This window comes from Ovis canadensis, chromosome 2 (assembly GCF_042477335.2).
Source record: "Ovis canadensis isolate MfBH-ARS-UI-01 breed Bighorn chromosome 2, ARS-UI_OviCan_v2, whole genome shotgun sequence".
NCBI classification, from domain to species: domain Eukaryota; kingdom Metazoa; phylum Chordata; class Mammalia; order Artiodactyla; family Bovidae; genus Ovis; species Ovis canadensis.
In genome coordinates this window covers 103,781,854-103,796,081 of record NC_091246.1, presented here as the reverse complement: position 1 = coordinate 103,796,081, position 14,228 = coordinate 103,781,854, and the positions used below count along the sequence as shown (strand labels likewise).

At 38.3% G+C, this 14,228-nt stretch overlaps 1 protein-coding gene across 2 annotated transcripts in view; it reads left to right on the top strand.

Annotated features, from left to right (window-relative positions):
- Positions 1-14,228, top strand: part of INTS9 (integrator complex subunit 9) — a 144,164-nt gene that overhangs the window by 19,241 nt on the left and 110,695 nt on the right. The window contains exon 1 of one of the 2 annotated variants that reach the window (XM_069576707.1): positions 5,482-5,500. The exons of the other annotated variant lie outside the window; for it this stretch is intronic. The gene's annotated coding sequence lies outside the window, so the exon portion shown is untranslated. Of the gene's footprint in view, positions 1-5,481; positions 5,501-14,228 lie in introns of those variants that run through there. 2 annotated transcript variants of the gene reach the window in all.

The following is a 14,228-nucleotide window of genomic DNA, read 5'->3' as shown; positions in this document are numbered from 1 at the left end:
TGTCTTTGAAAATTGTTAAGTGACTGAAAGATGTGAGCTGTACCCCTGATTCATGCAGAAACACGTTCATTCGAAAGCTGAGTTAGCCATACTCTTCTCTGTGCTGATAAGACCTAGTAGCTTGGTAAAGAATCCGCCTGCAATGCAGGAGACCCAGCTTCAGTTCCTGGGTCAGGAAAATCCCCTGGAGAAGGAAATGGTATTCTTGCTGCTCCAGTATTCTTGCCTGGAGAATTCCATGGTCAGAGGAGCCTGGCAGGCTACAGTCCATGGGATCACAAGAGTCGGCCATGACTTAGCAGCTAAACCACTATCAGCACCCTAAACATTAGAACAGTCTTGCCATCACTGGAAGGTATGTTAGGTAACACCCCTTCCCGATTATCTACACAAATGCCACAGGGAACTCCCTAGTAACCGTGATGTCTCTGCTGTCTCTCTCATGTTTGACTAATGTCCAGACTTGTCTGGACCTTGAACCTTGAGAGTCCCTTGGACTGCACGGAGATCAAAACCAGTCCAAAGGAAATCAGTCCTGAATATCCATTGGAAGGACTGATACTGAAGCTGAAACTCCAGTACTTTGGCCACCAGATGTGAAAAACTTACTCATTGGAAAAGACTCTGATGCTTGGAAAGACTGAAGGTGGGAGGAGAAGGGAACGACAGAGGATGAGATGGTTGGATGGCATCACCTACTCCATGGACATGAGTTTGAGCAAGCTCCAGGAGTTGGTGATGGACAGGGAAGCCTGGCGTGCTGCAGTCCATGGGGTTGCAAAGAGGCAGACACGACTGAGCGACTGAACCAATGCATTTCTCTGTGACGTGGGGCGGGGAATGTACAAAATTTTTAACACGCCTAGAAAAAAATTCCTGGCTTCCTCTTGAGTTAATAGTAGGCTAACAGGTGTCCTTGTTGATGCAGATCCTGTTAGCAGCTCACAAGTTTTACCATTTTGTTAATCCTTTTTCATCCTTCTTGCTCATTGTCATTGCTGCAGATTTGCAACTATTTGTGTAAATTACATTGTCCTTAAATTGCCTCTACTGTTAAATAATTCATCATGTAAATGATACTTACCAATTCTATACCTCTTTTCCCTTGTTAAAATTATCTTTATCGATCATAGTCATATGTTGCTTTTTACAAGCACTTTTATCACCCTTACCGCTGTTGTTCTTATAGGATGTATTGGGTTAATAATGTTCATTAAACACCTGAAAACCAATCACAAAGAAGCTAAACACTTCAGAACAAAAGAGCCCATAGGTCAATCATATGAGACCTTTAACACAATTTTTTTTGATGCTGGTGGGACACAGCTTTTGCTGTGGGGAGTAGATGTATTCATCATTTCTATGAAAGTTTAGAGGAGTACATATCATTCTATTATTATCGTTAAGCTATTTCTATCCTTATGTATATCTCTCATGTTCTTATGTCCTTTCCTCCAGATCCTGTTGCCTCTTTCTTCTCAACCACTTTTACAACTTTGTTGCCAACAGAAACCTCTGTGGTTGCTGATTGTTCCAAAAATGAATTTTTTCAGATTTAAAAAAAAAGTTAATGTTTTTAAAAACAAAAAAGAGTACAGAAATATCTAAAGCAGAAAGTGAAAGTTCCATCTGGTCAACCACCCTCACTCCACTTTTACCAGTTTGGTTTATGCACTTCAAGTCTTTTTTTTTTTTTAATTTTTCTTTGAACTAAAAAGTATATTTATGTAATTGGTGTGTGTGTGTGTGTATGCACGCACATGTACAGGTACTCAGTTGTGTCTGACTCTTTGCGACCCCATGGACTGTAGCTCACAGGCTCCTCTGTCCTTGGGATCTCCAGGCAAGAATACTGGAGTGGGTTGTCATTTCCTCTTCCAGGGGATCTTCCCAACCCAGGGATCAAACCCAGGTCTCCTGCATCGCAGGTGGATTCTTTACTTCTGAGCCATCATGAATAAGCTCATATACATAACTCTCTGAACTCTTTTTCCGCCAACGATTATTTTTTAACAGATTTAAAGTTCTCTTGCTAGACAGCCGACAGTTTTCCTTCCCAAGCCAAGCCCTATTTGCCCTCCCTCACCCTTAATATTTACTGTCAACACTCCCAACCTTCCTGAACTTCTCTTGGGGACTGTAGGGAGTTGCTTTTTATGACCACTCTGCTTTTTTCCTCATTTTCATGGAGAGCCAAGTCAGAGGACTGGATAAGCAAGAGAGAAGAGCCCTGTGTCAGTTACCCAGCTGTGGGTGATATTTAGCCATGCCCCGACCAGCAAGTGGCTTCTCTGTTCACCGTGCACACTACAGACTTGCTGCTCAAGTGGAAAATGAACCCTCTCTTTTATCCAGCTGTGTAGTCAGTTTGACAGCAAGTGTGATTGGCACCTTTAACAGCTCTCCTGCAAGAGAGAATCAAGAGACAAAGTGGAAGAAAATGAAAGATTACCAAATAAAATTGAAATGTATTTATAGAAATCTCTGAGTATTGGAGGGCCTGGCTCACAGTTCTCAGCGGGGATAATAGTTCCAAATTAGGCAGATTTGGCTCAGTGGAAGCCAGTTTAGCTCAGGATGCTGTGGTATCAGGCGGGGATTCTCCACAATACCACGCTAAGAATCTTTCACACCCTGTTGGGACATGGTGGGTCTCCTAGTGAACAATAGTTATTGATGGTAGTGAATGTGTACACTTAGGTGTGTCGGTGCAGAGAGAAGTTCACAAGCCTTGAAAGAGCTTGGCTCCTCATTTTTAAAACAGATATTAATATTTGGAATGGGTGATCTTAGAATATCTTCCATCTTATAAATCAAATAATTTCTTATGTTTTCATAGTTCGTTGTTCAGTCGCTAAGTCATATCCGACTATTTGCAAGCCCATGAACTGCAGCATGCCAGGCTTCCCTGTCCTTCCCCATCTCCTGGAGTGCACTCAAACAGATGTTCATTTAGTTGGTGATGCCATCCAACCATCTCATCCTCTGTCTCTCCTGCCCTCAGTCTTCTCCAGCATCAGTCTTTTCCAGTGAGTCAGCTGTTTGCATCAGGTGGCCAAAATATTGGAGCTTCAGTTTCAGCATCAGTCCTTCCAATGAATATTCAGGATTTTTTTTTTTTTTTTTTTTTTTTTTTAGGATTAACTGGTTTGACCTCCTTGCTGTCCGGGGGACTCTCAAGAGTCTTCTTCGGCACCACTATTCAAAAGCATCAATTCTTTAGCATTCAGCCTTCTTTATGGTCCAAGTCTCACATCCCAAGTATGGGAATACCAGACCACCTTACCTACCTCCTGAGAAATCTATATGCAGGTCAAGAAGCAACAGTTAGAAACAGACATGGAACAAGAAATTGATTCCAGATTGGGAAAGGAGTATGTCAAGAGTGTATATTGTCACCCTGCTTATTTAACTTATATTTAGAGTACATTATGCAAAATGCTGGGCTGGATGAAGCACAAACTGGAATCAAGATTGCTGGGAGAAATATCAGTAACCTCAGATATGCTGATGCCACCACCCTTATGGCAGAAAGCGAACGAGAACTAAAGAGCCTCTTGTTGAAAGTGAAAGAGAGTGAAAAAACTGGCTTAAAACTCAACATTCAAAAAACTAAGATCATGGCATCTGGTCCCAGATTTACCCAAGGGAAACGGAAAATTGTATCTCCCTACAAAAACCTGTATGTAAATATTTATGGTGGCTTTACTCATAATTGTCAAAAACTGAAAACAGGAACACAAATATCCATCAGCTTGTGGATGTTATTAATAAGTACACACAGTACATCCATACAATGAGATACTTCTTAGCATTAAAAAAGAGTGGGCTATTGATATTTGCAACAACAAGGATGACTCTCAGAGGCATTATACTGGTGGTGGTGGTGGTCAGTCGCTAAGTCCTGTCTAACTCTCTGTGACCCCATGGACTGTAGCCCGCCAGGCTCCTCTGTCCTGAGGATTTCCCAGGCAAGAATACTGGAGTGGGGTGCCTTGTCCTTCAGGGCATCTTCTCCACCCAGGGATCAAACCCCTGTCTCCTGCATTGGCAGGCGGTCTCCAGCATTGTAGGCAGATTCTTTACCGGTCAGCCCGCAGGGAAGCCCCAAATTATACCCGTCGTGTTTGAGATTTCCAGTTGCTCTGCACCCATGCCTGCGCTTGTCAGTCTTTACCTTTGACCCTTCTGGTAAGAGTGTCATGGTACCTTACTGTGCTTTTAATTTGTATTTCTTTAAGGACTCATGTATAGCATTTCGTCATTTGCCATCCATATGTTGTCTTCAGTGAATGCATCTTCACATATTTTACCCATTTTTAATTGCATTATTTGTATGGTTATTGAGTTGTAAGAATTTTTTTTAATAAGAGTGATAAAAATGGTATTTGTTAATACAAATTTATTTTTCTAAGTAAAAATAATTACTTTTATGAATCATAAAACTTGAGTGAAAATGAAGCTCTTCCGATGAACACAAAAATCTGAAAGCAAAGGTCAGGGAACTAAATTCTTATCTTAACATTCAATTTTTTATTTTGGCTGGAATTGTAAAAGTTCTTTTTAACTGTCAAGTCCTGTATCAGATATGTGTTTTGCAAATATTTTCTCCCAGTCTCTGAGTTATCTTTGATGGCTCAGGAAGGCTTTGTTGTCTCTCCTTGCTATTCTTTGGAACTCTGCATTCAGATGCTTATCTTTCCTTTTCTTCTTTGCTTTTCACTTCTTTTCACAGCTATTTGTAAGGCCTCCTCAGACAGCCATTTTGCTTTTTTGCATTTCTTTTCCATGGGGATGATCTTGATCCCTCTTTCCTGTACAATTTCATGAACCTCCGTCCATAGTTCATCAGGCACCCTATCTATCAGATCTAGTCCCTTAAATCTATTTCTCACTTCCATTGTATAATCATAAGGGATTTGATTTAGGTCATACCTGAATGGTCTAGTGGTTTTCCCTGCTTTCTTCAATTTAAGTCTGAATTTGGCAATAAGGAGTTCTTGATCTGAGCCACAGTCAGCTCCCGGTCTTGTTTTTGCTGAATGTATAGAGCTTCTCCATCTTTGGCTGTAAAGAATATAATCGGTCTGATTTCGGTGTTGACCATCTGGTGATGTCTTCTCTTGTGTTGTTGGAAGAGGGTGTTTGCTATGACCAGTGCGTTCTCTTGGCAACACTCTACTAGCCTTTGCCCTGCTTCGTTCCGCATTCCAGGCCAAATTTGCGTGTGTCACAGGCTGCAGCTGAGAGGAGCTACTGCACTCCCGAGGTCAAGGACTTTACCATTAGGAAATACCATATGTTTTAAAGGCTAAAGCATACAAATGTACAACTTCTTAGAAGTATGGAAATAACTCTGTCGGCAAGCTTAATTAACTTATTGAATGCTCTCCGTTTCAATGCAGGAGACCCCACTTTGATTCCTGGGTCAAGAAGATCCGCTGGAGAAGGGATAGGCCACCCACTTCAGTATTCTTGGGCTTCCTTTGTGGCTCAGCTGGTAAAGAATCCACCTGCAATGTGGGAGACCTGGGTTTGATCCCTGGGCTGGGAAAATTCCCTGGAGATTGGAAAGGCTACCCACTCCAGTATTCTGGCATAGAGACTTCCATGGACTGTATAGTCCATGAGGTCAGGAAGAGTCAGACATGACTGAGCTACTTTCACTTTCACTTCACTTTTTCTTGGTCTATTCCAAACTGTCTTAGAAGTAACATAGCAAGAGTTAGGTAGTGGTACAACAGGGAAGCAATATTGAAGGAGATATTAGAAGAGATTACCAGAGAAAAATAGGGATACTTTTATTGCTAAAATTCTTGATCTTTTTTCTATCCCAACTATCCTATCTATATTAACTCTGTTGCTCTTACTATAATGCACTATTTTATTTATATAAAACTTCTAATGTATTAGTGGAATGATTTAAGAGAAAATGTTTGGAACTTGTAGTGATTTGAGTGCAAAATCAGTCTGTTATTCACTGTGTGACCTTGGGCACTGACAAGTTGATATTGATAGTGAAAGGTTGTTGTTGGATCACGCAAAGACACGGGGATTCTTGGCCCCCAGAGGAGAAGAATTCAATCCGGGGCCAGAGAGGAGGCTTGATCATTCAGAACTTTTGTGTAATAAAGTTTTATTAAAGTATAAAGGAGATAGAGAAAGCTTCTGACATAGGCATCAGAAGGGGGCAGAAAGAGTACCCCCCTGGTAGTCTTCAGCTGGATGTTATATAGTCACTCAGTTCAGTTCAGTTCAGTCGCTCAGTCGTGTCCGACTCTTTGCAACCCCATGAGTTATAGCACGCCAGGCCTCCCTGTCCATCACCAACTCCCGGAGTTCACTCAGACTCACATCCATCAAGTCAGTGATGCCATCCAGCCATCTCATCCTCGGTCGTCCCCTTCTCCTCCTGCCCCCAATCCCTCCCAGCATCAGAGTCTTTTCCAATGAGTCAACTCTTCGCATGAGGTGGCCAAAGTACTGGAGTTTCAGCTTCAGCATCATTCCTTCCAAAGAAATCCCAGGGCTGATCTCCTTCAGAATGGACTGGTTGGATCTCCTTGCAGTCAAAGGGACTCTCAAGAGTCTTCTCCAACACCACAGTTCAAAAGCATCAATTCTTCAGTGCTCTGCCTTCTTCACAGTCCAGCTCTCATGTCCATACATGACCACAGGAAAAACCATAGCCTTGACTAGACAGACCTTAGTCGGCAAAGTAATGTCTCTGCTTTTGAATATACTATTTAGGTTGGTCATAACTTTTCTTCCAAGGAGTGTCTTTTAATTTCATGGCTGCAGTCACCATCTGCAGTGATTTTGGAGCCCAAAAAAATATAGTCTGACACTATTTCCACTCTTTCCCAATCTATTTCCTGTGAAGTGATGGGACCAAATGCCATATTCTTCGTTTTCTGAATTTTTAGCTTTAAGCTAACTTTTCCACTCTCCTCTTTAACTTTCATCAAGAGGCTTTTTAGTTCCTCTTCACTTTCTGCCATAAGGGTGGTGTCATCTGCATATCTGAGGCTATTGATATTTCTCCCGGCCATCTTGATTCTAGCTTGTGTTTCTTCCAGCCCAGCGTTTCTCATGATGTACTCTGCATATAAGTTAAATAAGCAGGGTGACAATATACAGCCTTGACGTACTCCTTTTCCTATTTGAGACCAGTCTGTTGTTCCATTTCCAGTTCTAACTGTTGCTTCCTGACCTGCATATAGTCACTAGCAGTGTGTTAATGAAAGAAAGGAATGTCCTAAAACTCAGAATGGCACCAGGCCCCTCACCCATAAGATGCATTTTGGGATATATAGTCACTAGCAGTCACTAGTGACTATATAGTGAGTGACTGTATAGTGACTAGTGAGGCTCCAGGCCCCTCACCCATAAGATGCATTTTGGGATAATCTTGACACCAAATGGTTCATCCTGGGCCATAAAATTATTAACTTGGATCTTGAAGAACGGCAGATCACCATACAAATATTTTCATTTACATAGATTAGGGGGACAATATCTGAGTATAACATACTGGTTTGTCAAGTAGGTTCTGAGCCAAAAGGCAGAACTGACTTGAAGACAGAGTTTGGGGTAAATGCATAGTACATTAGCATAGCTAAAGACAAACATTTCCATAAGAAAAAGGCATTGGTTATCTCTAGGTTTGAGAATAATTAACTTCAGGTGAAACCAGGTGTTATTATGGCAACACTGTATTTTAAGAGAAACCTCCTTTTAAATTTGTATAGAGAAAGAAAAAATATTGATGGTTTGTGTCCTCCTGCCTCTTAAGAGAGATTAAAATGTCTGACACTTGCAGTCTATTTGCTCCATTTGGAGACTCCTGACCTTCCTGCCTGTTACCCTCTCAATAGTATTTATTTCATTCAGTTTGGGGGTAAGAGCTAATTTAATATTGGATAGAAAATGTTTGTCAGTAATTCTTATTGTTACTGGAGGTAATTCATTACAATGATATTTTCAATTCCTGTTCCTTTCTAAGCAAGGGTCTACTTTTATTTTTAGAATTCATTTTCAGGTGTCAGCATTGATGTTTATTTTTATGAATATGTATTCTTTATAAATATAGCTATCAGATTAATGTAACATTTCTGGTAATTAGATAATTATCAATAGCATTTGAAATTTTTCTCATAAAATTAAAAAGCCTTGCTGAATCTCGCTAGAGAAATGTTTTGCCAGAGTTCAGAGAGCATCAAGGAGTTTATTAAAATTACTAACATAATCTCAAAACTTGACATAAAAATCTGGGTGGTATCTGTTTCTTTCCTTCCTCCAAGGCAATATCTTAATGAATTTTGTGAGGTGGCATTCTCACTTTATTTCATTGCTGTTGCCATGTCAGTAGTTGTAAGTCATGTTCCCTTTGCATCTGGACCAGTATAAAATCAATCAAAATGAAAATCGTGAACCATTATCACTAGTAGTTCCTTGAAAATTAGCAAACATACCTGGCAAATGCTATACTAATATTCAAATAGTTATCCATTAAACTCCATTAGATTTTGCTTTTGTGCTGTGTGACTTCTGTTATAAAGAGAAGGGCACTACAGATTTTGACAGTAGTAGGAAAGGTATATGACAGAATTCTAATGTCTGCAGAAGCATCGATAACAATACAGAAAAACACTCTTGCCCTCGGTACTAATGTTAAATAGATCTTAACAGTTTGCCTCTTTACTTTTTTTTGGATCAGATCTTCTTCCTCTTCTCCCCACATTTGACATAGTGAAAGTGAAAGTGAAGTCGCTCAGTTGTGTCCGACTGTGCGACCTGTGTAGCCCACCAAGCTCCTCCGTACATGGAATTCTCCAGGCAAGAATACTGGAGTGGGTTGCCATTTCCTTCTCCATAAATCGTATCAAAAGGCAATATTCCCAATCTTCACTTTTCCTCCCTCTCCAGAAGTTACTTGTTTCCCCAAGTTGACGTGTGTCATAGGCACGCATGGCTTTATTAGTTTAGTGTATGTTACAGTGTGTATATATTTATTCAGTATTGTTTGTGGCTTAGCTGCTAAGTCCTGTCTGACTCTTGGCGACCCCATGGACTGTAGCCCACCAGGCTCCTCTGTCCATGGGATTTCTCAAGCAAGTATACTGAAGTGGGTTGCCATTTCCTTTTTCAGGGGATCTTCCCCACCCAGGGATTGAACCTGGGTCTCCTGCTGTACAGGTGGATTCTTTACCAACTGAACCACCAGAGCAGCCCTCAGTATTTTTAGGTGTTGCCAGATCATTCTCCAGAGTGATTATACCAATTTATACTCCAGTTTGACTACCTTCTTTTCCAAAATATAATATCATCAGTCTAATTTTAGTCTATTGAAAAAATTGTCTTATTCAGCCTATCAAATCCTATTTTATATGTCCTTGATGCTGGTGGTACTGAGCTTCTTTATATCTTTCTTTATTGACCACTTTTGTTTCCCTATTTCTGTTGGATTTTTAAATCTTTTTATTGTTAATTTGCATGAGCTTTTTGTACTGAATAGGTTACCAGTGCTTTTTAAAAATTATGTATTTTTGGAAATAACTCCTCTCAATCTCTGGCTTGTGTTTCCTCTCTGTTAGTGGTCCCTTTTGAAGGCTTTCATTTTAAAGTACCATAGTCAAATATATGAATCTTTGTCTTACACTTTGTGCTTCTTATCTCTTTAAGAAATTCCCCACTATCCCAGAGTGATAAGGTATTATCCTCTTTCCATTTTATTTTTCATTACATATTCTGAAGTTTTTGTCTTCTTAAGTCATCTGGAATTAATTTTTTTGTGTGATATGAAGTAATTATTCCAAGTAGGTTCCAACTGTTTCCAGCACTCCACGTATCGGTAATGCTGCTTTTGTTGTCAGACTCCAAGACACGTATGTACCTCTTTTCTGGACTCTTGATTCCTTTACCACTTGTCCATTAGCTATTTTAGTTCAACATCTTACTGTTAATCACTCTGTAGTAAGTTGTAATGTCAGAAAATTTAAATCTTCTCATATTTATTCTTCAATATATTTTTAGCTAATCTTAGCTATCAATTGACTCTTTCATATGATTCTTAATTTCTATAAACAATGGATTTATGAGAACTGGTTTTTTCCAAGTAGATTTGTTTTGAGGAATTGGCTCCTTTCATGTTGAGTATACTAACCTTGCAGTGGTTTACTTTCAAGCTTTCCCTCCCATCCTTTGTGCTGTGGTGGTCACACATTTTTATACATTCTAAACTCCACACCATATTGTTGCCATTTTTTCCTTTAGAGAGTTAATTATATTTTTTAACAATTTTAAAAGTAGCTTTTAAAATGTGCATTTATTTCCACCATTTCCAGAATTCTTCACTTTTTTGGTATAGATTCTTTCTTCCTAAAGAACTTCCTGAACATTTTTATAAGTCTGCTGGCAGTGAATTCTCTCCCCTTTTATTTGTCTCATAGAGTCTTTTTTTTCCAACTAAGTCCCCTGTTTTTATACTTTTTTTTCTTCCAGCTTTATTGAAATATAATCGACATACATTACTCTGTAAGTTAAGGTGTACAGCATGATTTAACTTACATATATCACAAGATGTTGACCACAATAAATTTAGTGAACATCCATCATCTCATATAGATATGAAATTAAAGAAATAGAAAAGAAAAAATTTTCCTTATGTTGAGAACTCTTAGAATTTACTCTTATCAGCTTTTATGTATAACAAACAGCAGTGTTAATTTTATTTATCATGTTTTATATTATATTCCTAGTACTTATTTATCTTACAACTGAAAGTTTGTAATTTTTGACCACCTTCATCCAGTCCTTCCTCCTCCCACTGCTTTGCCTATGGTAACAACAGATTTGACCTCTTTTTCTGTGAGTTTGTTTCTTTCTGAAGTATAATTTACCTATAACTATTGGTTCCCATCACATGTCATAGTGATTCAAAAATTTCTGTGTATTTCAAATGTATTTCAAAATGATCACCAGAATAAGTCTAGTATCATCTGTTGCCATACAAATATATTACATCATTATTGGTTATTTAACCTACACTGTACACTTCAAACCCATGACTCATTCATTTTGCATCTGGAAGTTTGAACCTCTTAATCTCCCTCACCTACTGTTTCTGTTTTTTACAGCAGCTTATTATCTTTCCAAGTTTTAAGGAGAGTTTTATATGTTGGGGTTTTTAAAAAAAATTTTTTTATAGGGTTTTATACTTTTTTTTTTTTACTTTTATGATGCGTTTAAATTTTTACCATATACAACATGGTATTCCCATTTTAATTCTTTTTACTTTTACTGAATGTTCATTGCTGGTATGTAAGAAAGAACTCAGTTAATTTTGGTAAGCTGATTTTTTTTGTATCCAGCAATCTTGATGAACTCTATTAGTTGTAGTAGATTTTCTTCAGAATGTCTTATAAGCATATCATCTGTGGACAGTGAGATTTTTATTTCTCCACTTCTAACCATTTTATCTTTTATTTTTCTTGTCTTATTGCATTATATATCATTTCCAGTACAGTATTGAATTTAAGCAGTCATAGTGGACATCGTTTTGTTCTTGACATTCAGGAAACTGTTTCTTATGCTTAATCATCAACTATGATGTAGAATTTGGTTAGCGACTTAACATCTTCTGTTTATAGTTTGGTAAGACTTTTGCCTTTATAATGATATTGAGTTTTTAAAATACATTTTCTCAATCTTTCGAGTTTTGTTTTTCCCTAGATTCCTTTGTATGTTAATTATACTCATTGGTTTTCTAATGTGGTACCAAGAAGGAAAAGCATTCCATTAAAACCAATTTGCTAGAAGTATTTTTTAATGTCATATTTGAATCAGAAAGAACTAAAGTTTATTTCACTGCCAGAGAGAGAAAACTGAACCGCTTCTTTCTGCCCACAGGTATCCACAGTGAACATGTGAATTGGCTAAATAGAAAATTGAGAAAAAGAGGGAAAAAGTGATGACGATGATGTCATTTACAGCTTACTTCATTAACGCTGTTACCTATAAAAAAAGCTCCTTTATGGTGTGTAAAATTCTCCCAAACAAGATTGAAGAGCTTTTGATACTAGCTCAACCTAAAGGTTACATCACAGAGCTTTAAAAACAGTTTCATCAGTAAAACTACTTTACAGCAAGAGAATTCTATCATCTTTTATTTATTTTCCCTTTTTTTAATTTTTTGGAATGGAAGGGGAAAGCCAACAGAAGAAAATTACTGCTTATGGTCGACTGCAGACATATTTAATAATTTAATCTTTGCTTTGCCTTGCCTTAGCCAGCTAACTAATTTTTTTGTTCACTAGATTATACATTCAGTCTACATTCTTAGCAGCTCACACCAGGGCCTTTCCGAGCACGGCATCTCTGCCGCTGTTTTCTGGTCTGTGACGTCCCTTCCTCTTTGTGCGGCGTGGCATGCAGTGGTGGTGAAGTGCTCTGTGTCCAGATCTCATTCTGCTGGGCTCTCGTGCTGGCACAGCCTCTACAGCTCTGGGACCTCACAATTTCTGTGCTGCATTTTCTCCATCTGTAAAATGGGTATAATGTCTACCTCATAGCGTTCCCGGGAGGATTAAAGGAGTTAGATGTAAAGTTCTTGCAGAGTGCCTGACATTTAATAAATACCGTATCATAATAACTCTATGTATTATCATCGATTTAAAGAAGACTAGGAAAGAGGAGTACATATGTGATGTTTCAGTCCATGGTTCTCTCTGCAAAAGACAGACTGACTTCTCAAAGCTAGTTCACTAAACTTGAATTTGCCATATGATGAAATTGCCGAGTTGACCTTACATACTAATCTGACAAATTCTTTATTTTTTATTTGTTTAATTGAGATATAGTTGATTTGCCAAATTTTGTTGTTGTTAATGCAGTTTATAGTAGTTCATACAGCTTTTAAAGATTTCTGTGAGGCCAGATTGGCTAGTTGTCATTTTGTCTTCATAGCAGCTTTTTAAAATTAAAGTCTTAAATTTGCTGAAACCAGAGGTCATAATATGAGTCTTCTTAGTAACAGTTGTAATATTCAGAAACATATATTTCAAAAGCAGAAACTGCCCCTCTCCCCCGACCCCCCGCCACCACCAAGGGCTGTGTACCTCAATGAAAGGAGTACCTGAAAAATACCATTTGCTTGTTCAAGAGGTCAGTAAGGAAGATTGCCTCTGCAAGGAGCTGGGGCCAGTGCTTTGAGAGTCTTAAATCTGATTTGTCTGCTCCTCTATAAGTATAAATAGTCAAGCTGAGAAATCAACTTAAAGATTGATCTCAAGATGATAATACATAGAATTCCCACAGATATACCCCACCAAAGATGGGCTCACCATCCAAAAAGTTAAAACAACAGTAATGAAATCCATTATCAATTTGAATCATCAAACCTAACAGGATTCCTAAGAACTTTAGACAATTGTACAATCTGATGGAGAGTTTAAAATTAAAACATTAAAATGATCAAAGACAGAAATGAAGATATCAAACCTGTGAAGAGACCAAGATGTTATTTTTTACAAAAGAGAACTTCTAGAGATGAAAAGTAGTCAGTGAAAAGAAAATTTCAGTAGAGGAGTTTAAATAGCAGATATGACACCAATAGGAAGGAATTAGCGACTTAAGATAGAGCTGAGAAAAGTATCCAGAATGGAATACACAGAGCTCAAAAAGCAAACTATGAAAGGATAATTTAGTTACAGAGACAGTAAAAGGAAGCATTACAACATACATTTAGTGGGCATTTCACTAGGAAAGGATGCAGTAGAGGTAGTATTAAAAATGATCATGGCTGACTGTTTTTCACAGCTGTGAAAGGCAAGTCCTTATATGTTAGAAGCATAATTCCCTCCCCCGCAAAAAATACCAATGTACATCTTAATAAAATATCAAAACACTATTGGCAAAGAGATCTTAATAGCCACCTATAATGGATTACCAGACCAGCAGCAGATTTCTCACTAGCCCTCAGAGTTGCCAGAGGACAGTTGGATTAATAAATTTACTGTTGAAGGTAGTTTGCTACCTTATAATTCCATCACCATCACTATTGAGGAGTAAAGTCAAAATTAAGAAATTTCCAGACTAGTGAATGACTAAGAGTTTACCATTTGAAGGAAATAGACTAAAGGATGTACTTCAGGAAAAAGGGAATTGGCCCTAAAAGAGAGAAATGAGATACAAGAAGCATGGTGAACAAAGAAGTTGGTTAAGATGAT